The sequence below is a fragment of the Caretta caretta genome, chromosome 1 (genome assembly GCF_965140235.1).
Source record: "Caretta caretta isolate rCarCar2 chromosome 1, rCarCar1.hap1, whole genome shotgun sequence".
NCBI lineage: Eukaryota > Metazoa > Chordata > Testudines > Cheloniidae > Caretta > Caretta caretta.
Window position 1 is genome coordinate 331592698 of NC_134206.1, and position 24709 is coordinate 331617406.

At 41.1% G+C, this 24709-nt stretch overlaps 1 protein-coding gene and 1 long non-coding RNA gene across 17 annotated transcripts in view; one reads left to right on the plus strand and one right to left on the minus strand.

Moving 5' to 3' along the window:
• MAGI2 (membrane associated guanylate kinase, WW and PDZ domain containing 2) overlaps positions 1 to 24709 on the minus strand; it is a 1189595-nt gene that overhangs the window by 788468 nt on the left and 376418 nt on the right. The gene's annotated exons all lie outside the window — the stretch shown is intronic.
• The window catches only part of LOC142070651 (uncharacterized), a 90835-nt gene continuing 70905 nt past the window's right edge, over positions 4780 to 24709 (plus strand). The window contains exon 1 of the long non-coding RNA XR_012666594.1: positions 4780 to 4857. This is a non-coding gene — a long non-coding RNA (uncharacterized LOC142070651). The remainder of the gene's footprint in view (positions 4858 to 24709) is intronic.

Consider the following 24709-nt stretch of genomic DNA (forward strand, 5'->3'; position numbering starts at 1 on the left):
ACTACTGCTAGAGATAGCAACTTTTGGCTAAAATATAAAACAAATGCCCTGACCACTTGTAGTACTTAAAGCCCAATGGTACATTGTAGAAGAATGCTGGTCTTAGTGCTGGAGCCCTGGCCAAATTCAAACTGAATCATTGTAATATCTTCTGCCTACTTATGTTCCTCATGCAGTGACAGTTACAAACAATAATCTTTATTTTCCTGCCTAAAGCATTGAGGAATATTGTAGGTTATTCAATAACTGTCACATTCTATCTCAGAGGCAGCTGCACTCTAGTGCTTGTTAAAGTGGGCCCTGTGCAGCATTTTAGAATCCTTTCCTATAAAAGACATTCATAAATCAATTAAAAAATATTGAGAATGTTCTGTAATTCTTTAGTGACTCTGTTTGAAGTCAGACAAACACAGCATGTATAAAAAGCCAATCAACATTAAAGTACAAATGGGGATAACAACATAAGTCTATGCACTGATTGTCTTTAATAACATCTGTGAGGCAATCTCTTGATTTATTTTATGGTTTAATTACAATTTGTTTTAATTTCTTCAAATGAAATTTACAGCCAGTGCTAGTATTGTCCCTCAGGTTTTCCTCTGATGAACTTCCACAGGGGCCTCCATGCAGCTCCACAGAGGGGTGGTATTGAATTAGTGCTTTAACTTCTCTGTTCATGCCCCCTTTCAGGCCATGTCTGCTCAACTGTTGGGCAACAATGGTGCTCCCCACTGGCAGGAGAGTGGTACCATGTGCCACTGCAAATTCTTCCCCTAATGGACTTCCTACCAGTAAGCTGAACCACTGTATTTAGTGGCAGAAGCTGACGTAAATATGGCCCGAAGTATGCTACACACAGACATGATTGTTTCATGAACAAATAAAATACATATTTGATTGCCACTAACCAGAACCAGATCCATATAATGAGCAAGGAAATGAGCAAGGTGCAGCAACGGTCATTCCCTGAAGTCACAGGAAAATGATTGTGTGGGACTATGCCTACTTAATGGGTGATCACTGCTCCAGAGAAACTTAAAAATCCTATAGCTCTTACCAATAACTGATGAGGGAAAACATCTTCTGTGCCTCAAAGCTTGTGATCATTCCAAACTTATGCATCTGAGTATGAATCACCATGGTTAAGCATCTAATTTTACTTGTACACAGATAGTCCTTCAATCCCAGCTCCATATTTTTCTTGAATCCTGCATAGAGTGGGTTCTATTAAGACCTCCTGGGGCAGTAAAAGCCATATGTTCATTACTCTCAGGGCAAAACTCTCCCTCTGTATATTTCAGTTAAATGTGGTTGGTTGGTTGGTTTTCCATTTTCAGGGTGTCCATGTGTTTTCCTGCTGCAGTTTTGTTCAAATACCATAAAACCTAATAATTTTGTTTTGCCAGGGACATCATTTTTGTGTAGATGATGCTTTTTGGGATCTTGGCATATTCATATTATTAATGTAGTGACTGCAGCTACCTCAAATTTTTGCTGTCTGCAGTGTACCATTATACAGTATATACATTTGATGCCACCTAGCACACCGTAAAATGCCTTTTCTTTCTGAAGAGCTGACATTGTTTGGATCACCATCTTTGCCATCATTTGATAAGATTTTATGCCTCATTTTACAATTGAGATAATAGTTCTCTTTTACTGCGTGGAGTTAAGTTTTTGTAAACACTGTTTTTCCCCAGTCTTTCAAGCAATGTATACTGCCAAGTTTGGGATTCACTTCGTGTTTTTGGGGCGGGGGATGTGCTGGAGAGAGTTGTGTTAGAGAATCCATAAATCCATGAGTGTGTGCACACCTACAGGCATGGAGAAAGGCTCTACCACTAACTTTCATGGATAATCAGATTGCTCCCCTATTCCTAGTGCCCCACAAACTAGGGTCAAAACACCTTCTTCTCTTCACTTTAAGGTCTTTCATTACCTCTCACCACCTCACCGAAGCTGCTCTGTTAACTTGGGATGATAGTAAAACAGGTTTTCATCAAGTTTATGTCAGGCTATCCTTGTCTGACCACCCTCTCATCCTGCACCTCTCTCCTCCCACCCTCCTTACTGATTTGTTTTGTTTCCACCTGTTGCAGCCTACACTGGGAGCTCTTTGGGACAGAGACTGTTTTTTCAAGAACAATGCTTAGTGCAAAGGGACCATAATCCCTGGTTGGGGCCCTTTGGTGCTCAAACAAAATAAATTAAATAAAATGGAAGATGAAAATATTAAAGTTCACCTAGACTACAACACAGGATTTTTTTCCCCCACTCCTAGTCCCTTCCTCTGACCACTAGATCACATCTGTTTTCCTAATGGTACACGGCCTGGTATTTAAAACATTTAGAAATTACATAAACTAAATCAGATGTTTGTTACTACTGAATAAAACTATTGCCATTTTCTTCCTTGCATTCCTTAAAATTCAGCATGAATAAAATCATATCCTCCTCTACTTACCTTATCAATGATTATCTTGTTTTATTAGCACAGGTCACCAATACATTCTATATATGATGTCCATCCATCCCTCTCGTTTCATTATATATAAAACCTTGGTCAGGAACAGCTGACCCAGAGCAACATATATCTCTGATCTAAGAATGAAAACCTTATAATCATGGGATTTATAACCACTGATGTCTCACTGTCTGGTCTGCGTTGATGACAATGAAAATATTGTAAAGAATATCACAGGATGAAAACAGAGTTTCGTGGAAAAGTGTAGTGATATTCTCCAGAAACTTTAATGTCCTGTGGAATACAAACTACCAGGGCATTAATGTACAGTTCTTTAACGGTAATATAAGATCATTAGAGTTAGCTACATTGGTAATGTATTTCTATCCATTCTGCATCATTTTTATTGATCCATTTCATATCACACTTCTCACCTGATTGTTTCCTTCAATATTTCACAAAGGATTATATAAATATTGAAAAGTGAAAATCAAATCTTTATTAAAACAACAACAGGTTTGACTTAAAACTTGTGAAGAATATGAACTTCAGATGAAACTGTCTCTTAACTCATCCAACTGCACCTGGATTTTGCAGCACACATCATGGACCATGTTATTTGCCCCTGTGGAAGGTCATGTTTCCTAATGAACACAAAACCATCATTTGTTTGAACAAACTGGGTAATGACTTGCCTATAAGGCTGTTTGTCACACACAAATCAGTTTTGGGGAGCACAAAACAGGCAGCTATAAATACAAGTACTCTTGCAAGGATGGATATGTCAGGTACAATTTAGGAGCTCACATATGAAAATTTGACCAAGTGTTTGAAGATGCTCAAAATATTTTGGGGGGTTTTGTTTGCTTAATACCTTCCCAAAAACTAATACAAAGTTGAATGTGTCTTTACTAATATTCAGGTCAATATGATAATGGAAGAAACTGATAAGAACACAGAATAGTAATAGCAGCTATACAAATTATTTTACCAACTGGATCTTCTTAGCCAAATATCTGCCATTAGATACAGTCCATCCCTGTGATGTACAAATTTGAGATAACTGATGGCTTAAGCACGTGCCGAACATTAAACATGTGATTATGTCCATTGACTTTAACAGCCCAGTGGCTTCAATGAGACGTAAGCATATGCTTACATGCTTTGTTGAACAGGGTTAGACTAAAGTAATTCTAAAGTGTTTTGCTAAATTGAGGCTCAAACTTTCAACCATAAAAAGATGGAGTCTTTCAATTGGAGTTCTGTGAAAAAGTGCATCAATTAAAAAGGAAAAAGAGATCATTGAATATTTGGTAGTTACCTTTTACTTACAGACGTTATGCAAAGTGTGTAAAGATTTTATAGTATACTACAAGCTCAGATATGAACCTGCACGTAAAACATGCATGTGCTGATTCTTGGGCTTATTCTGTCAATACATACTTGTTTGCATACTTGTCTCTGTTTGGTTGCAATCTTTACAAAAGATAAAGTAAAAAAGTCAAAGGCATAATCTCTCTGTAGCAATGTATTGTATTTGTTTTACCACCAAGTTCATAACTATTCCAAAGGGGCTATTATTACTTGAATGGGAGGATGTGAGACGCTACCTGTCAAGGAGTATTTGGGGATTACTTCATACATTCCCTACATCATTGAAATGATACATCAGAACATTTTTTTTAGTAGCTACTTTCTACTGCATCCATGTCTACTATATAAATGTATAATTGAAGGCTCCTTGATATCTGTCTTATTACCATGTTAGCTACAATGGCTATTGAGCCATAGCACAGTTGGACATTCTTCAGTCTATGGGTGAAGCATGACTAGAAGGTCTCCAGTCTCTAGACTTGGTGCTTAAATGGACATTCAATAGTAAATCGTTTATTGACATAAAGGGCCTTAATGGCCCCACAGGATTTATGAACACAATAGGCCATAAGACTTTCTATATGCATTTCTTTTCAACACATCTATGTAAATAAATAAAATCACAAACAACAAATGAAATAAATAAGGAAAAATCCTCTCAGCTGTGGCAGAAACAGAGAAGACCCCAAATGGCAGGGAAAGACTTGCAATGAATCTCTCACTATGTTATTGAGAAGAAAATTGAGCTACTAGATTACAGAAGCTCAGTCACAATTACTGCAGAATACCCATTTAATAGAACCCTGGTTAGCTGAAACTCTTATTTAATCCATAGATAGGCACTTATTTAAGCACCTGAATAATCAATCTTTGGGCATCAGCTCTGTAAATTTTGGCCTAAATGTTGTTTTCTTTTCCTCTTATTTTATGAAAAAGAACAGAAACAACAACCGGACAGAATCCTACAAACCCTTACCCAGGAGATTAATTCTGATTGATGCAAGTTAATGAATACACATGTGAGTAAAATCTACTTTTGGATTTTCTGCTGGAATGGTCCATTCAGATGTTTCATGTGTAGAGAAAATTGGTTTGAAGGCACAAAAGAAGCAGTGTCACTAATTCAAACACATAAGACCATAATGACCTCTTCAGGCAAAAAACCATAAAATAGCGTTGCCAACTTCCACAGTTTTCTTGTGAGCCTCACAATATTCAATGCATTAATGCGCTGGCTGCTGCAGTCAGGTGACTGGATCTCTCAGCTTTCATAAAAAAAAGGACGTTTCTCATCCCCATGGTTGCAGAGAAAAGCTTGAAACAGCCACCCATGTGCATTGAAAAGGCTCAAAAAACAGAAGGCAAAAAACCCACAAGCCCACATGTTTTCTTTTATTTTGTTATTTTTAAGTCAATCTCATGAATTTGGGGGCACCTGATTCATGATTTTTGAATGGTTGGGATCAGCAATACTGCTAAAATTGTATCTAAAACCACATAACTTAGCAATTGGTATTTCATTGGAGGACTTGAAACCAATTCATAAATCATAATTAAACTCTCCTCACATAGGTATTTCTCCCCTTTAATGGATCGGTCACCTGAACACACAACAAAATTAAGTCACTTGCCCAAGGTCACATAGCAAGTAAGAACTAGAGTCTAGAATACAACACAGGATTTTTTTCATTCCTAGTCCCTTCCTCTAATCACTAAATCACATTTGTTTCTCTCAGGATACAGAGCGTGATCCAAAGTCCATTGAATTCAGTGGGAGTTGTATCAGGCCCATAGTTCAAAGTTGGGGGATTTTGGTCAGCAAATATACATCTGAGTTTACACAAGACTTAGTTCCTCCCATTTTCACAAGAGCATTATTTTTTTCATCTTGGCCACATCAGAAAACTTCAGATTCATGATCATTGATTATTTTGTGCTTTAAATGTTTTTGAGTATAAAGTATTTCATTAGCCATTTGCTCTGTTCCTTGGTATGTTAGGATTCTTCAGTGCTTGTTAATTCATGCATGTCAATGGGCCAGCTACCTCCCCATTGCCCCCTCATGTCCTGAAGTCACTTGGCAGGCAGCCTGCCTCAGTTTCCCCCTTCAAGGGGCTTCTTAAAAGCTCCAAACACTAACTGTTCTTAAGTTCAGCAACACCCATTCCTGGGACTGGATTTCTTAACATAACAAAATCTCAAAATAAAAGGTCTCAAATCTCCATAAAGTTTCTGCTTCAAATATTCTTGCTAGGGGGGCCTTGCAGTCGTTCCCTGACTGGAGCTTCTTCCCAGAAAAATGCCGGGTTGCCTGCTGGAGGCTACTTGCTCCCAACAGGGACTGACTCTCTGCTTGTCTCTCTCTGAGCATCCCCTAGTCTCTGCAGCTTTCTGCAGCCCTTTACAGAGGAAACAGGTGATCCTTGTTCAGGTGTGCCTCCTTAGAAATCAGGGTTGGCTAACTGCAGGCCCTAGCCCTTAAGCAACAGGCCAAGCCACCCTGTTACAACATGAAGTGCTTCCTCACTGATGTTGATGCTTAAGAACTTTTGACATCTCACCAATGGGAAAGAATGTTCTAGTTCACTTGTGATAGCTTAATAAAAAGAAAAGTTCTCTCGGAGTATTGTGATAAGAACTCAAGAATCAATAGCCAAATACTCTTCCACAGAGTCTTATTTATTCTACTTAAATGTTAAAATTGAAAACAAATGGAAAGGTGAATGTAGAATTACAAACAGAGCTGAAGGTTCAACGCTGGCTTAGCATAAACATTCAGCTGGGCCAAAGGTCCCAACTCTCCAAAGATAAAATAAATCAACAGATCTTTCCTATGCACTAGCATTGTGTACTTGTCTCCCTTAGTGAGAGTTATCTGGTCAGAAATTCTATGTCCTTTCCTGAATCCACATTAATTTCCCTTTCCATCTTCCCTCAAGGTGCCTTGCCTGCATTCAGTTATGGAGCTGTGTAGCACAAACACTTGCTTGTTCACATCTTCATCTGGAGACTTAGTATTTTGTTGGCTCTGATATTCCTTCTCCGTTTTCTGTGGAGTGGGTATACTGCTGTCAGAATTCAATATGGAGGCATCTCATTTCCCCAGACAGTATAAATGACAGTCAAATTCTTTCATCACCTCAGTTCTCCAACTTTTTAAAGCAATTCCTGAAGGCTTCTCTCTTTCTGCTTTTCTTTTTAGCTCAGTCAGCTTTCTAGTTAGTATCCTCCCTTTTCCTACTTGCTCTGATATCTTAAGCAACATCACCTCTTAACAACTTCTATAAACTAATTTTGACATATGTATGAGTTTCCTTTCTTCTTAATCTTCATTTTTCAGCTCCACTTCACTGGTATCTTCACTTTTTCCTCAAGAACCTAAATTACAATGCCAAACAATTAATTCTATCAGCTCATTATCTGTTCTCTTTTTCCTACCTATAGCTACACTACTTTGTGTTTGATCTTACAAGGGTAGTGTCAGCCCAGGTCTGTATTTGGATGGGATATCACTAAGGAATACCTAGGTGCTACAGGAAGAAGTGATTCACTAGTTGATACTCTGGCCTCTGAGTCATTACTGATTTATTATTAGGGGAGATTGGACTGTTTCATGTTCTGAGCACTTGTAGTCATTAGGGATTCCAAGATAATATCACCATTTTTTCCTGAAAATAAGTTATACTCCTATTCTGAGAAAATTCCATTTTAGAAAGCTGTACTCTCAATTCTCACTATAGTTTCAAATGGATAAGACCATCTTGCCTTGTTCTAAACTTGTATAGCTTTCTTGTGTGTTGTTAAGCATCTCCAGTGTCCACTGTGCATGTCTAGAGTGGTGCAAAAAGTGCTTTCTCTCTCTATTTTTTTTGCAAGGAGTCTTGGGTTCCCTTCAGATGAAAAGGGCACAATATAAATAACAAATACGGCAATTATTAGTCCTTTCCTAAACCACAGTTGTATTACCTTTGTCTTTTTTGAAAGACATTAACAGTTTCCCCAACCAGCCAAGATATGAATACATATTTGGTACCAAGAATGGTGACTAATCCTCTCATATTCCATGGCTAACAAAGCCTAAACAGCTATAGACAGCGTGGCCTAATGAATAGAACACTGGACTACAATGCAGGAGACTGGGGTCCTATTCCTGGTTCTGCCACTGGCCTGGATCACCTCAGGCAAGTCACGTCACTTCTGTGCCTCAGTTTCCCCATCTGTAAAATGGGGGTAATGATACTGACCTCCTTTGTAAAGTGCTTTGAGATCTACTGATTAAAAGCACTTCCTAAAAGTTAGTAGTTGTTATTACTGTAACTAATAAATCTAAATTTTATGACCATTGGGCTAGGTCTGCCCTAAGCAAGTGAAGTTTTTTCTTTTCAGAATCTTCCCTTATTTCCCCATTTTGGACCACTGCAGAGATCTTTGTTCCAAATAGCTAACCACATATTACTACTGCCCCTCTTTCCACCTATATGAGAGTGACCCGAGAAAAATCATAATTTCCCAGATCTTGGAAAAAGGCACCTGTGGAGAGGTAAACTGCCGACTAAGACTGTCAACATTTTCCATCTACATTTTTTCCTAATAGAAAACTGGATTTTCAACTGAACAATCTTTTTTCAATAGAAAATGTCTGCATTCCTTGAGAATGTTGATATTTAATTGGAACTTGAAAACCTAAAACTGGGGTAGTTTTTTTTTTTTTTTTTAAATTTCGGCAGCTGTTGGCCAAACATTTTTGGTTGACAGTGCTGAAAATTACTGAAAACAAACAAAATCAGGTTTTTGTTTTGTTTTTTATATATTTTCTGTTTGGGAAAAAGTTTTGGACCATCTCTACTGCACAGATTATGTTAAAAGAATATTACAAAGGTTGCAAATTGGATCATGCAAAAGTTAGGAAACACCAGAATAAAGGTTGCCTTAAATTTGCTCCCTCTTATTTTTGCATTATGGCACAGTCTTTACTTATTACATCGGGGGTTTTTTGCACTGGACAACCTCCTCATTCAGTTTAGTGAAAACTGTATTCAGTTATTTCAGTCTCCTTTTCTGCTTACCACTTGTTAGTCACCTGATAATTTTCTTAAATGTTTAAATGTTTAGGGCACTAGCCTAGGATTTGGGGGACCTGAGTTCAATTTCTTCCTCTGCCACAGACTTCCTGTGTGACCTTGGGGAAGTCATTTAGCCCTTCTGTGCTTCAGTTTCCCATCTGTAAAATGGGATAACAGCACTTCCCTATCTCCCAGCACTTCCCTGTGGTGGTGTATGGATAATACATTAAAGATTGTGAAGTGCTTTAAGGTCTACTGATAAAAAGAGCTACATAAGAGATAGGTATTTATCATTATTACTGGCACATTGGGGATAGTTGGGGTTGAAATAAGTGCGGGGGAGGCAGAAGCTCTTCCGATGTGAGTTGCCAATACGAAATACCATTCTCAGTAAGTTGTGCAGATGTTCAAAATATGTGCATATTCTGAGTTGCACTGGACTGCTTCAGCTTGGATTTCCCAAGGTGGGGCTTCAGTATACTCATGGGCTTGGTGTTTGTTCTTGATGCAGGGGAGGGGGGTGGAACATGGGTGATACTCTCCCAAATGACACCCACTTGTGACACCAAAATGAGACAGTGGCCACAGAAAATTGTGAAGATCTATGCCTGTGCCTCTCTTTTCTCACCAGAGGAATGAAAATAATTCACAATAACATTGCAGGGCATCTGAGTTAATACCTCACTGAAATGAGGGAGGGATAGCTCAGTGGTTTGAGCTTTGGCCTGCTAAACCCAGGGTTGTGAGTTCAATCCTTGAGGGGGCCATTTAGGGATCTGGGGCAAAAATTGGGGATTGGTCCTGCTTTGAGCAGGGGGTTGGATCAGATGACCTCCTGAGGTCCCTTCCAACCCTGATATTCTATGAATGTGGGAGTTCATACCATTCGGAGTTTAGGTGGTTACAAGTACAGTTTCCTACAGAAATGGATCACCTTTGTTACAAGATATTCCTTTCCCTCTTCTAAACCCTCGTGAATCAAAATAGTCATATTTGTTACTCTACCTCTGCACAGGATTTGGCCCTAAAATATTCTCAGTCACAATTACATCTATAAAAGCAAGGAAATACAGAGCTGCAATTTCTCACTCTATCTTCAACTTCTATAGCTGGGCGTAGCTGCCAAATTTATGCCAAGAACAATTTTGTAAAAAGGGGTTTTGTTTTAACCCCTCCAAAAGAGGTACATAATGGAAATACTAACAGAACCTTAATTACAGTACCATTCATTTGTGCCACTAAACCATCAAAGTAATACTCATTATAGGGTTTTAGCTGCAACATGGCTTCCCCTTCTAGTGGTAAGATTTAAAAAAAAAGTGTAACATAACTGCCCTTTGGAAAGGTATTCCTGCCCAGACAGCATTTATAAGCGTAAGCATTTAGTTGAGCTTCCATGCTGCAAATTTAGCTTGCAAAAGTAAATTCTTTTAAAATTAAAAACAAACAAGCAAAAACCCAATTTCCTTAACTCTGACTTGGTTGGGTTTCTGTTACTATGGAAATCACAACAACAATCAATGTATTTGAAGTCACTAATAAAGGCTCCAGCTTTTTACATTCACCGCACTTTACAATTTTGCTATTAAAAATGCTCTTACATGTCCTTTTTTCCTTTTTGTAACTGTGGAGTATAAAGCAGTTTACAAATGGCTACACAGAATTCAGCAAAGCTGCAGATACATATTTAATTTGATATTTCCACAACATATTTAACTCTGCAGTGATCAAAGCTGATAAACAGAGTTTATAGCACTATATAATGCTTTAGAAATGGAATGTTATGTTTCCTGGGTTACGATTACAGGGCCAGATCCTGGGCTAGTGTTAGTCAGCATAGCTCCACTGAAGTCAATGGAATTATGCTGATTTACACCAGCTGAGAATCTGGCGCATACTGTACTCTTAGAATGACTGATATATTTTTAAAATATATATATATATTAAATTAAGTCTGCAGAACAGCTGAAAAGGGTAAGAAATAGTAATTCTGGATCTGATTTAGCCAGACTTTCAAATTATGCATTTGCCTGGCTGAATCACAGTCTCTCAGAATGCTGGGACTTAGGCTCAAATCCTGCAAACACATTTGCATGGTTGGATCCCTCCACCTGCACCTGCATGGAGGGGGCTCCAATTGGGCATCCACATGTAGGTGGATGAGTTAGAAGGGTCAAATCCACAGTGTGGATGGACAGCCATAAGGAAATGTGGCAACTAATGTAATACTTATTCATATTTTAATATGAGGATACAAACTAAAATTTTAAGAAAGCCATGGAATTACTGCATGGCGTGACTTGGAATCTTCATTTTAATAATAATAGAAAACATAATTTGTACGGAAAGTCAAGACATATGAATATGTGGCTCCCATTCAACATTTTCAAAATAAAAAAAATTCTGGTTTTCAGGTTCAAAACTACTTTACATTTTGCAAGTTGAGCTAATTATAGCAAAACAATCAAAAAATAAAAATGGTCTAAATCTACACAAAATGTTTTGATAGACCCACACTGCATTTTTTTCAGATTTTTGATTTGCAAAAAATTCCCCCACCCTCAACAACATGCTCTTTGTTCTACAAGACCCAAATAAAGGTCAGTCTCTGCCCTGATGCGGTTACAAGAAAAGGCCTGAATCAGACTCGCTGAAGTTATTGGGCCTCCATACGCAGACTTTTTCAGAATCACGGCCAAAAAGATAAGGACATGGCAACAGATGCTTTAGAAACATTTAAGGCAGATGGATATTTCTGTAAATTTCTCCAGAAATCAGAAGACTAGGAGTCTACTTACAAGAATTATTCATATTTTTCTTGCTTCTGTACAACTTTTGTACTTTTATTAATCCACCTGGCCAGCAGCATGAAGTACCCTGTGTTCATAGCTTAGTGGACCTGATTACATTGATCTGTTAGAGTTTTAACTTTGAAAAATTGCTGCTTTTGTGTACAGCACATCCTTAAAGGCACTAGAAGGAATTATATAATGAAAGGAAAGTAGGCCGCTGTAAACATTACAGTATTGCCCAGGGGAATGGTGTACTATTTTACAGGACATAGACACTTATGTAATATTTTAACAAAATACACCCAGAGACATACAAGACCAAATTAATTCCTATTTCAGCTCTATGGAACTTACTGAAGCCATTTAGTTGTATTCAATGAAAGTTCATGATATTTTACAGGGGAAGTAAATATTGCACTCCTTGATTTAGGATTATTCCATTGGGTCTCCCCTAAGCAACTTGCTAATATTACTGTGTGATCTGTGAATATTACTGCTCAAGCAATATTTTTATGTCTAACCCAGACCAGGGTGGTTGTGATTTTCCTCCACCTGAAAAAGCTCATCAGGGGATAAAAGGGCAATAGTGAAAAGCCCAACTACAGCTTTATGAAATGAAACACAAAACACATACTCTGCCATGCAGTTCAGAATCATGCCTATTCCTCAAACAAAGCTTGCAAACTCTCTAAGCTAAAGAGCCATAAAAATCAAGTCCCCCATCTGCCACTTTTGAACCTGCTGTAAGATACAAAACACCTTTACCAATTTACTTTCCTCTTCACAATCAACTATATAACATTTCTTCCAAACCTACACCCCAATCCTGCAAACACCTATGCACATGCTTAAGTTTATGCACGTGAGTAGTTCCATTGATTTCAATGGATTTATTTAGGTGTGTGAAGTTATATGCAGGCATGAGAGTCTGCATGGTTAGCACCCAAGGGTTTCTAGTAACAAACAAGTCTATAATGGTAGTATGAATATTTAGGGGTGGGGGAGAAAAGATGAGATCCTAGCCTCACAGGGATCAGTGGAAGTTTTGCCATGGATGTAATTTGGGCCAGGATTTAGTGTTGTTTCTCCTGAAGCCCCAACCTCTAAGCTTTTCACAACGTTGGTCATGGCTGAAATACATATCAAGCGTAGTACCTAAGTCCTAACTCCAGCACAAAATTTCCATTGACAGATGAGTATTGAGAACACTAAGACGCTGTCTTTTTGGTAGTATTCTAATAAATTACGTAGTCATAGTCAAACTGAAAGCTTACATCTACAATTCTGGAAACAAGAGGTAATGTTTGTACTGAGGAAATATGAAGTCAGCAAGGCTTTTGCAAATTGGAGTGCACAGTGTTCGACTTCCAAATCAGTCTTCATCTTATAAAAAAGCCTAATTTAAACTTGCTTGAATGTGCCTCTGCCTTAACTTAGATTTTGTAGAACACTATCTGTAAGAAGATAGGACAAAGACTCTCTGTTCGTTGACTCTCATGTGAACAGCTCAGAAGCAGGATGAATTGTTTCTATGGGCGTGTGATTCCCGGCTGAAGGAGACGTACTCATGCTAGCTCTCATCAAGCTAGTGTGCAAAAAACTGAACGTAGTTGTGGCCGCACAAGCTGCAGGACAGGCTGGCCACCCGGGTACATGCCTAGGGTCTCTGATGGACACATACTCAGGCACCTAGCCCAGCTCGCGCTGCCACAACTACATTCTACTCTTAGGCCTGGTCTGCATTACGAGTTTGTCGGATTTAGCAGAGTTAAATCCGAATTAACCCTGCACCCGTCCACACAACGAAGCCATTTTTTCCAACATAAAGGGCTCTTAAAGGCGATTTCTGTACTCCTCCCCAACGTGGGGATTAGCACTGAAATCGACATCGCCATTTCGAATTAGGGTTAATGTGGACGCAGTTCGAAGGTATTGGCCTCCGGGAGCTATCCCACAGTGCACCATTGTGACCGCTCTGGACAACACTCTGAACTCAGATGCGCTGGCCAGCTGTACAGGAAAAGCCCCGGGAACTTTTGAATCTCATTTCCTGTTTGGCCAGGCGAGCTCATCAGCACAGGTGACCATGCAGAGCTCATCAGCACAGGTGACCATGCAGTCCCAGAATCGAAAAAGAGCTCCAGCATGGACCAAACGGGAGGTACTGGATCTGATCGCTGTATGGGGAGAGGAATCCGTGCTATCAGAACTATGTTCCAAAAGACGAAATGCCAAAACATTTCAAAAAATCTCAGAGGCCATGAGGGACAGAGGCTACATCAGGGACGCAACACAGTGCCGCATGAAACTTAAGGAGCTCAGACAAACGTACCAGAAAACCAAAGACTCAAACGGACGCTCCGGGACAGAGCCCCAGACATGCCGCTTCTACGCTGAGCTGCATGCAATTCTCGGGGGGTAGGGCGTGTGCCACCACTACCCCACCCCTGTCCGTGGACTCCGATGATGGGGTACTCTCCGCCATGGCTGAGGATTTTGCAGATGGGGAAGATGAGGATGACGATGACGAGCTTGGGGAGAGCAGACAGCACACCGTTCTCCCTGACAGCCAGGATCTTTTTATCACCCTAACTGAAATACCCTCCCAACCCAACGAAGCCAGAGAAGAGACCTCTGGTGAGTGTAGCTTTTAAAATATAATACATGTTATAATAGCAAGCATTTTTTAATGATTAAGTAGCCCTGAGGACTTGGGATGCATTCGTGGCCAGTACTGTTACTGGAAAAGTCTGTTAACGTGTCTGGGGATCAAGCGGAAATCCTCCAGGGACATCTCCATGAAGCTCTCCTGGAGGTACTCTAAAAGCCTTTGCAGAAGCTTTCTGGGGAAAGCAGCCTTATTCCATCCCCCATGGTAGGACACTTTACCACGCCATGCTAGTAGCAAGTAATCTGGTATCATTGCATGACAAAGCCTGACAGCATATGGTCCCGGTGTTTGCTGGCATTCAAGCAACATCCATTCTTTATCTCTCTGTGTTATCCTCAGGAGAGTGATATCATTCATGGTAACCTGGTTGAAATAGGGGAATTTGATTAAGGGGACATTCAGAGGTGCCCGATCCTACTGGGCTGCTTGCCTGTGGCTGAAAAGAAATCCTCCCCGCAGTTAGGCACGCGGTGGCTATTGGCGCTGAGCTGTTCGCGTTTGGCTAGCGGGGATCTTCCCTGATACCAGCCAGCTGGTGGGGGGAGGGGAAAAGCGATTATCCCATAGAATTGGTTGGGGGGAGAGGGTTAGTCTGGTTTCTGCTGCTGCACATTAACAGGAAAACTGCAGCACTAAATGACCAACTCAACGGGCTCTGCTTGGTATGGGAAAGGAGGGGGCTGCTGTTATGAAGGTTGCAGAAGCTGAAAGACTATGGCTTACCATGGCCACCCGCAAGCCGAATTCTGTTGCCTGGCCCTGCGTGTGTGATCTCTAACAACAAAGCCGCAGGCACTCAATATAAGATGCAAAATGCAACCCTGTACCAAAATCACATGTGCTATGTAATGCGAGTAGCATTGTTCACTGTGAAAGAGTATAGCCATTGTTCTGTAAAATGTATCTTTTTAAATACTTCACTCCCTTTTTTTCCTCCAGCAGCTGCAAATGTTTCAAGCATCCCTCCTCCATCCCAAAGGCTATCTCAGATAAGGCGGCAAAAAAAACGCATGCGCAATGACATGTTCTCTGAGCTCATGCAGTCATCTGGCACTGACAGAGCTGTGTGGAGGGACACAATGGCAGAGTACAGGACGGTGGGCGATGAACGTGAGGAGAGGTGGTGGCAGGAAGATCAGAGGAGGCATGAGGAAACGCTGGGGCTACTGCAGGATCAAACGGATATGCTCCGGCGTCTGGTGGAGGTTCATGAACGGCAGGAGGATCACAGACTGCCGCTGCAGCCCATGTTTAACTGCCCTCCCTCCTCCCCAAGTTCCACAGCCTCCTCACCCAGACGCCCAAGAATGCGGGGTGGGAGGCTCCGGGCACCCAACCACTCCACCCCAGTGGACAGCCCAAGCAACAGAAGGCTGGCATTCAACAAGTTTTAAAGTGGCCTTTTCCTTCCCTCCTACCCCCCTCCCACACCCCACCCAGGCTACCGTGTGAGTTATCTCCCTATTTTTATAATCAATTAATAAAGAATACATGTTTTTCAAATGATAGTGACTTTATTTCCTTTGCAAGCAAGCTGTGATCGAAGGGGGAGGGTGGGTGGCTTACCGAGAATTTAGAGGCAACCAAGGGGGCGGGTTTTCATCAACGAGAAACAAACAGAAGTGTCACACAGTACCCTGGCCAATCAAGAAACTGGTTTTCAACGCTTCCCTGATGTGCACCGCTTCCTGCTGTGCTCTTCTAACTGCCCTGGTGTCTGGCTGTGTGTATTCAGCGGCCAGGTGATTTTCAATCAACCTCCCACCTTCCATAAACGTCTCCCCCTTACTCTCACAGAGATTGTGGAGCACACAGGAAGCAGCAATAACAATGGGAATATTGGTTCCACTGAGGTCTGAGCGAGTCAGTAAACTGCGCCAGCGACCCTTTAAACATCCAAATGCACATGACCACCATTCTGCACTTGCTCAGCCTATAGTTGAACAGCTCGTGACTACTGTCCAGGCTGCCTGTGTATGGCTTCATGAGCCAGGGCATTAAAGGGTAGGCTGGGTCCCCAGGGATAAATATAGGCATTTCAACATCCCCAACAGTTATTTTCTGGTCTGGGAAGTAAATCCCTTCCAGCAGCCATTTAAACAGACCAGAGTTCCTGAAGATGCGAGCGTCATGAACCTTTCCTGGCCATCCCTGGGTCCTGGCCAGAAGGACCTAGACAAATTGGAGGATTGGGCCAAAAGAAATCTGATGAGGTTCAATAAGGATAAGTGCAGGGTCCTGCACTTAGGATGGAAGAATACAATGCACCGCTACAGACTAGGGACCGAATGGCTAGGTAGCAGTTCTGCGGAAAAGGACCTAGGGGTGACAGTGGATGAGAAGCTGGATATGAGTCAGCAGTGTGCCCTTGTTGCCAAGAAGGCCAATGGCATTTTGGGATGTATAAGTAGGGGCATAGCGAGCAGATCGAGGGACGTGATCGTTCCCCTCTATTCGACATTGGTGAGGCCTCATCTGGAGTACTGTGTCCAGTTTTGGGCCCCACACTACAAGAAGGATGTGGATAAATTGGAGAGAGTCCAGCGAAGGGCAACAAAAATGATTAGGGGTCTAGAACACATGACTTATGAGGAGAGGCTGAGGGAGCTGGGATTGTTTAGCCTGCAGAAGAGAAGAATGAGGGGGGATTTGATAGCTGCTTTCAACTACCTGAAAGGGGGTTCCAAAGAGGATGGCTCTAGACTGTTCTCAATGGTAGCAGATGACAGAACGAGCAGTAATGGTCTCAAGTTGCAGTGGGGGAGGTTTAGATTGGATATTAGGAAAAACTTTTTCACTAAGAGGGTGGTGAAACACTGGAATGCGTTACCTAGGGAGGTGGTAGAATCTCCTTCCTTAGAGGTTTTTAAGGTCAGGCTTGACAAAGCCCTGGCTGGGATGATTTAACTGGGAATTGGTCCTGCTTCGAGCAGGGGGTTGGACTAGATGACCTTCTGGGGTCCCTTCCAACCCTGACATTCTATGATTCTATGATCCCACGTAGATGTTGGTGAAATGTCCCTTGTGATCCACCAGTGTTTGCAGCACCATTGAAAACTACCCCTTGCGGGTTATGTACCGGCTGCCCTGGTGGTCAGGTCCCAAGACAGGGATATGCATTCCGTCTATAGCCCCACCACAGTTAGGGAATCCCATTGCAGCAAAGCCATCTAGTATGACCTGCACATTTCCGAGAGTCACTACCTTTGATATCAGCAGCTCAATGATTGCATTGGCTACTTGCATCACAGCAACCCCCACAGTAGATTCGCCCACTCCAAATTGATTCCTGACTGACCGGTAGCTGTCAGGCATTACAAGCTTCCACAGGGCTATTGCCACTCACTTCTCAACTGTGAGGGCTGCTCTCATCTTGGTATTCTTGCGCTTCAGGGCAGGGGAAAGCAAGTCACAAAGTTCCATGAAAGTGCCCTTACACATGCGAAAGTTTCGGAGCCACCGGGAATCGTCCCAGACCTGCAACACTATGCGGTCCCACCAGTCTGTGCTTGTTTCCCGGGCCCAGAATCGGCGTTCCATGGTATGAGCCTGTCCCATTAACACCATGATCTCCAAATTGCGGGGGAACGCGGTTTTAGAGAAAAGTGTGTTCATGTCCTCATCACTGCGCTCCTCGCCTGGTTTTTCAGGTGCTGGTTCTGCATACACTGCATGATAATGCGCGAGGTGTTTACAATGGTCATAACTGCTGTGGTGAGCTGAATGGGCTCCATGCTTGCTGTGCTATGGCGTCTGCTCCTGCTCGGGCAATCCTGGGAAAAGGGCAGACGGAGGGGGGACTGACAATATGGCTTACAGGGTTGGCTTGCAGGGAATTAAAATCAACAAAGGGGGTGGCTTTGCAAGAAACAGAATGGCCCCCTCAAGGATAGAACTCAAAACTGGGTTTAGCAGGCCGTTGATTTCACAGAGGGAGGGAGGAGAAAATGAATACAAAACAAATCTGGTCTATTTCTTGTTTTGATCCACTTCATCTATCTTTATACATCTTGCTGGCAGCAGACTGTGCAGTATGACTGCTAGCCATCATCATCTCCTGGGTGCTCAGCAGAAGACGGTGCAGTATGACCGCTGGCCATTGTCTTCTGCTGGCTGCTGATTAAAAGACAGCGCACTGCCGGTAGGACTGAATCGCCATGAGATGAAACTTAAAAGGGAAATGACCTGGCTGAGTCACTCCCATGTTTGCCCGGGCATCCCTAACCTCATCGAGGTGGGTTAAAAGAGCACCCTGAACTATGTCGACGACGGCTACCAGTCATACTGCACTGTCTGCTGCCAAAAGGCAATAAACTGCTGCTGTGTAGCAATGCAGTACCATGTCTGCCAGCACCCAGGAGACATACGGTGACGGTTAGCTGAGCGGGCTCCATACTTGCCATGGTATGGTGTCTGCACAGATAACTCAAAAAAAAAGGCACAAAACGATTGTCTGCCCTTGCTTTCACGGAGGGAGGGAGGGAAGGAGGGCCTGATGATATGTACCCAGAACCACCTGCGACAATGTTTTAGCCCCATCAGGTATTGGGATATCTACCCAGAATTCAAATGGGCGGCGGAGACTGCAGGAACTGTGGGATAGCTACCCACAGTGCAATGCTCCGGAAGTCGATGGTTGCCTTGGTACTGTGGACACACTCCGCCGACTACATGCACTTAGAGCATTTGTGTGAGGACACACACAATCGACTGTATAAAAACGCTTTCTACAAAACCGACTTCTATAAATTCAACCTAATTTTGTAGTGTAAACAAGGCCTTAGTGCACTAGTTCCGTGATGCCTAGGGAGAGTATGTCTCGTCGAGCCACAAACCACACCCCCAGCTGCAAGGGTAGACATACCCTGTTTTGCAGTACAGCCCACGCCACACCATCAATTTTTAATGATGATTGCAACACTTTGAGCCTGGTCTAGCCCTCACTTAAGTCAATAAGAGTTTTGCCATTGACTTTAGTGAGCTCTGGATCAGGCCTTTACCCAAAATGCATGTAGTTAAGTGCCCTCAGCTATTTCTCCATATTTTTAAATTCAGTGAGAAACAACATAAGAAGTTTGCAGTGACTAATAAGGTGTTAGGCTGCCCTTTTTTTTTTTTTTTTTAAGGAAGGCAACACAAGGCAAGTTTTATTTTTAAAAATAAAAGTGAGCTATATTGTACACCCTTTTTCTGAGCTTTTTGTATGAAGCAAAAGGATTTGTACTTCATATTGCTTTAGCACAAAACATTACCACCTCACTTCCACAATTTCAGGTGCAACCATTTAATTTTCATATCACCACTATGATAATTTAACCTAACTGAAAAATGTCACTGTTATATTCAGGGTTAGGATGGGCCACCAAAAAAGGATAAAGCTGAACTCGGGTTTCACTCACAATCTATTTGCATTTCAAGCCAGTCCGCTGTCACAAAAGCAAAGATGATAAAGCTCTTGGAACAAATCCCTCAACTATATCTTTTCTCCTTTTAAGGTTCCCTCTTTTGTAGAGGAGAGCATGTAAATCTGCAACCTTTTTAAAAAGAAGCCTTTAATATTTATTCTGAATCCTTTTTAACGATGCTAATGAAAATACAGATCAACTAACGTTTTCTCATGTTTATTATTGTTGCTCTAGTCTTTCACATCCAGCAAGAGGAGAAGAGAGAGACAATATAATCATATTGTACAGGAACCTTTTCCTTTCTTTTTAGGTTTATTGATTTTTTTTTTTTCGTTTTTAAAAAAGAACTTTTATAAAATAAACTACCCAATAGAAACAGATTCTTTCCAAACACAGGGTACAGATATGCCTTTAAGGTACCGGACGATGAGCGCTCAAGAAAGTATATCTGCCAAGAGAGAATGGGGCAGTACCAGGGCCTTCCCACCTCCCAACCCCCTTTGAGACTGGCTAGATCTGCCAGCAGCACAAGCCAGGAATAGTCCTGCACCAGATCCTTGTCCCTTGAACATCTGCACTGAACCATACACAACTGGGCCACAGAAATCTGCACAGGAGGAGGCTGAAAAATAAACATCTGTGCAAGATTCTATTGGATATATCCTCAGTGATGAAAGTCAGAAGGGAGCCTCAAAATGAGACTAATGGACAGGAAAGAGCAGGAGTAACCATGAGCGCTCTTGAGGAAGTTTTGATAAAGTAACTGAAAAGAGAAAGTGTTACCTCATGGAGCAGAGGAATGGAATCCATAGTTCTGGCAGCAACTCACTGCGTGCCCTCAAAGTCATTTAAGCTCTCTGTGCCATAAAAGAGGTATGAGAATATTTACCTACCTCATCAGGGTACTGCAATACAATAATGCTTTAAAACCACTTATTATTATTAATTATTTGTATTCTTAAAGTGTCTAGGAGCCCATTGTGCTAGGCACTGTACAAACATAACAAAAGATGGTCCCTGCCCAAACAAGCTTATCAATACTTGATACTTCTGTTTAAAACTGCAGATACAACCAAGGTGATATTATAGCTACAACAATACTGCCAATTTCTTCACAATGGTAGCTTGCCAGTGCTGGCCACTAATCTAATATGATGTGCCAATTCAAACTCAAGGCATCTGTATGTTTTCAACCTGTTATTAATTTACTGTGTTATTAAACAGCTTTAATAATATATTCACACCATTTCTTTTCATTAAGATTCCATTTGTAGTCCCTAGTTCAAAAATATTTTTGGAGAGCAATTTCTACATTTTATTTTCTTGTGAAAAAACTAATTGCAAGCCACAGTCTATGTTATCACATTCGTGCTTTCTGATGAGATAACTGTGAACTGAAATTAATAAACAAAGGATAAATTTCTGTTTAACACTCTTAAAATTATTTGAAGCTATTCATAACATGAAAATAAGAATGACTAGGTATTGATGTTGGTAATCTGTACATACATAGATTTAATGAGGATGATAAAACATTCATTCCACAGTCTTGTACGACAAACTACAGTCCAATTAGTGCAATTTTATTCCTTTGCCAAAGTCTTAAAATAATTGGAAGAGTCAAAATCTTTCCATACGTTTTTAAACTATCAGCCACGCTTGCAAATGGAGCGCTTTTGCCACCCTTTTCTTTAAAAAAAAAAAATAATAATTTTTTTATGTCTGAATAGATCATAGTCACAAAAGGTGTAAAGCCACATAAGGGTTGGGAATCATGGACAACCTTATCAGTTGCAATTGGGGGATATTTGTTGCAACTAGAAATGGGACACAAAGTCAAAACGGGGGTGCTTTGGGCCAAGCTACTCTAAACTATGCTGGTTGTTAATAAGCCTAAGAGACTGTTTTACCAACCAGATATCAGCTCTTTTCCCCATGTGGGACAATGGTATGGAAACCTCTACATTGCCTAAGACTTGCCATATGCATGACAGATCCCCCAAGGGCTGGATACAGGTTTAGGGATGATTTGCACAGGAAGATTGACATGCAACAGGGCTCAATATTGAGGACCAACAATTAAGAATACTGCATAGTTGAGGGGTATGGTAGCATGGTTTCCAACTACATTCAAGATCAGTACAGATGAGACTTCTATAAGAATTATAGGTCAATATATAATACAAAATTCTTTGGATCCCAAGAAACCCTCCAAGAAGGGTTGTGATATGTATGTGCTTGTCATTATCTAAAGAACCCTGAAGATCTTATCTGAAGCTATTAAAGCTTGGCAGAATATGTGTCAGAGACCACATGACCACCAAAGGGTCAAATGTCTGACAGAATGGCCTCCCCGGTTCTCCGGCTGTTGGGAGAAGTGGAACCCAGGTGCTTGTGATAGGGAATTATCAGTGGCAAACATTCATTCTCTGCATTCAGTTTCCATTCTCACGGCTATCTTTGCAAGAAAGTGGTTATGGATCTTACAGCCTTCATTAAACAAGCAACAACATAATTTACCCTGACATATCTACGTCCTCCACATCAGGGGTTATTGTACCTCCGGGCTTCATGGACCGCAGACGCTGGCTTTAGCACCTACACAGCTCTTCTTATGCTTAGTGAGCATTTGAAAAGAAATGTTGACTAGTCAACGAGAAGAAAAAGACTGAAAAAGATAGCTAAATATGGAAATTTGCTGTCCTACATTTTTTATCATTAGCAAAATATCATTTAAGAGTTCCTGGAAACTATGTAATCCGTAACTGAATGTGGATGGATTTCACTCTTCTTTTCATATAAATGACTCATTTCTATTAGCGAACATTATGCAAATACACTTCCATATCATAATGGATATCTAGTATTATTTTCCCTACAAAAACACTTGTATCTATGTCTGAATATATATTCCAGCATTAAAAACACTTAATATCACATCTGTGCTGGAACGCCTCTGACCCCTATGAGAAAGGTTGCACATTTTTCAAAACTTTTTGTATATTCGCTACTTTGCCTTCCGACAAAATTCCCAAGAAAAGAAGTTTCCCCAGAGTTGCCCACACTATCATTGTAATGACATCCTGCACTTGGCACTAATAGAGATCTGAGAAAATGACTGCAACGACTGCTCTTTTTCAAGACTGCAATTAATTTATTTATTTGAAGTGCAGTCTGGGACTTTTGCAATTTTTCCATAAACAACTTCCCATCTGCTCCATGTTGAAAATATTTCCCCATTCAGAATATTTTAAACAAATTTGATAAACTGATGTGAACGAAAGCAAACTAGAGCGAAAGCAAGTTCAAGAAGCAGATGTGTATCACTATGGCTTGATAATAATGGAGGATTGAAACATGAGAGAAAAGCTCTAAGAAGAAGGACAGAACTGGGAGAAACAGACCTTGGAAACAGAGTTGAACCCAGAAACAACAAACAATCACTGGACAAAAGCCAGAAGAATGTGAAGCTGTCAGGAGAAGCAGGGTGAAAGGGGGCACTTAAGGAAGGATTTGCAGAAATGAGGTCTCTTCATAAACACTATGTCAGTCAGAGGCTCCACGTTAAGCCCATTTTCATTAGCTGAACCAAAACTTTATTCAGTGTTCAGGTTTGAGCAAATACTTCTCCTGGGTTGGTCGCACTCCTTCCTAAAAAAGCTCTACTCAACCTCTGTTTTTCTATTTAAAACTTGGTGCCACTTCAAAGCTTTCTGTAGAATTTGGCTTATGGTTCACAGAGAGAGTTTGAAATCCCTTCTTTCCCCGTGAGACCCATTATTCTCACGAGGAAGGGATATCATGTGCTCTGACATATCCAGATATCTCAGTGGCAAGAGAAAGCTGTAGAGTAGTGCCAGACATACAATGAGCATTACTGGGACCCAGACACCACACATTTCAAGGAAAGGAATAGCAAGGGGTGGGGAGTCCTGAAGGGCAGAGAAGAGGTGTGTTTAGGGTGTTGTTGATCTGTGGGCATACTTCAGAGGGAAATGTGAACAAGCTGGCAGTCTGGCAGAATTGAAGATGAGGTCAATGGTTTGGCTAGGATTTAGAGAGGCTTATGAACATCTGAATACTTATCAGATTTCTGAACTTCATGACAGTCATTCTGACTAGTTTCTAATGGTCAGTTTACTGTATGGCAGGCCACTCTAATTCCAACAACTGAAGTTTGGTTTGCTACGGTTACAGACAGAAACTTTGACTGATGTTTTCATATATCATTGCCTAAATCTATACGGAGTCTTTTTCAGGTGCCTAAGTATGGATTCAGTAGCTTAATTTTAGGCAGGAAAATTGACTGTTTGTTTTAAAACCACTCCCATTCTCTCTCTCATTATTTTGAACGTCGAAAATGTGCTTTGAGCCCTTATCTTATCAAGTAAAATCACCAAATAAGCAAAAGACTGTCCACAAATATATCTACCTCAGCCCACTCCACATTCAACAGGCTAAGCGGAGAGAGAAAAAAGATGAGTTTTGCAGCATGCCCAGAATGTTAACAAATCTGGGCTCTGGTGGAGCAATTTCCAAAATAAAGGACTCCTCATAGGAGATAGCCTCCTAGCACCTACACTTCTTGTTTATATCAAGGGAACTTCAGTTCAAGCACCTCTGCCATTCTCAGCTCTGTTCTGTATTGTTAGCCCTTGTGATTTTATAAGAAGTCTCACAATATTTAGTTTCAGAGTAGCAGCCATGTTAGTCTGTATCCACAAAAAGAAAAGGAGGACTTGTGGCACCTTAGAGACTAACAAATTTATTTGAGCATAAGCTTTCGTGAGCTACAGCTCACTTCATTGGATGCATTCAGTGGACAATATTTAGTGATTTTCTGAAAACACTAGTTCCTGGAGTCATGTAATTACATGAGAATCTCAGCCTTCATTAAAAAAGTACATTCCTGTCTCTCATGGAAGCAGATAAAAGCTTGA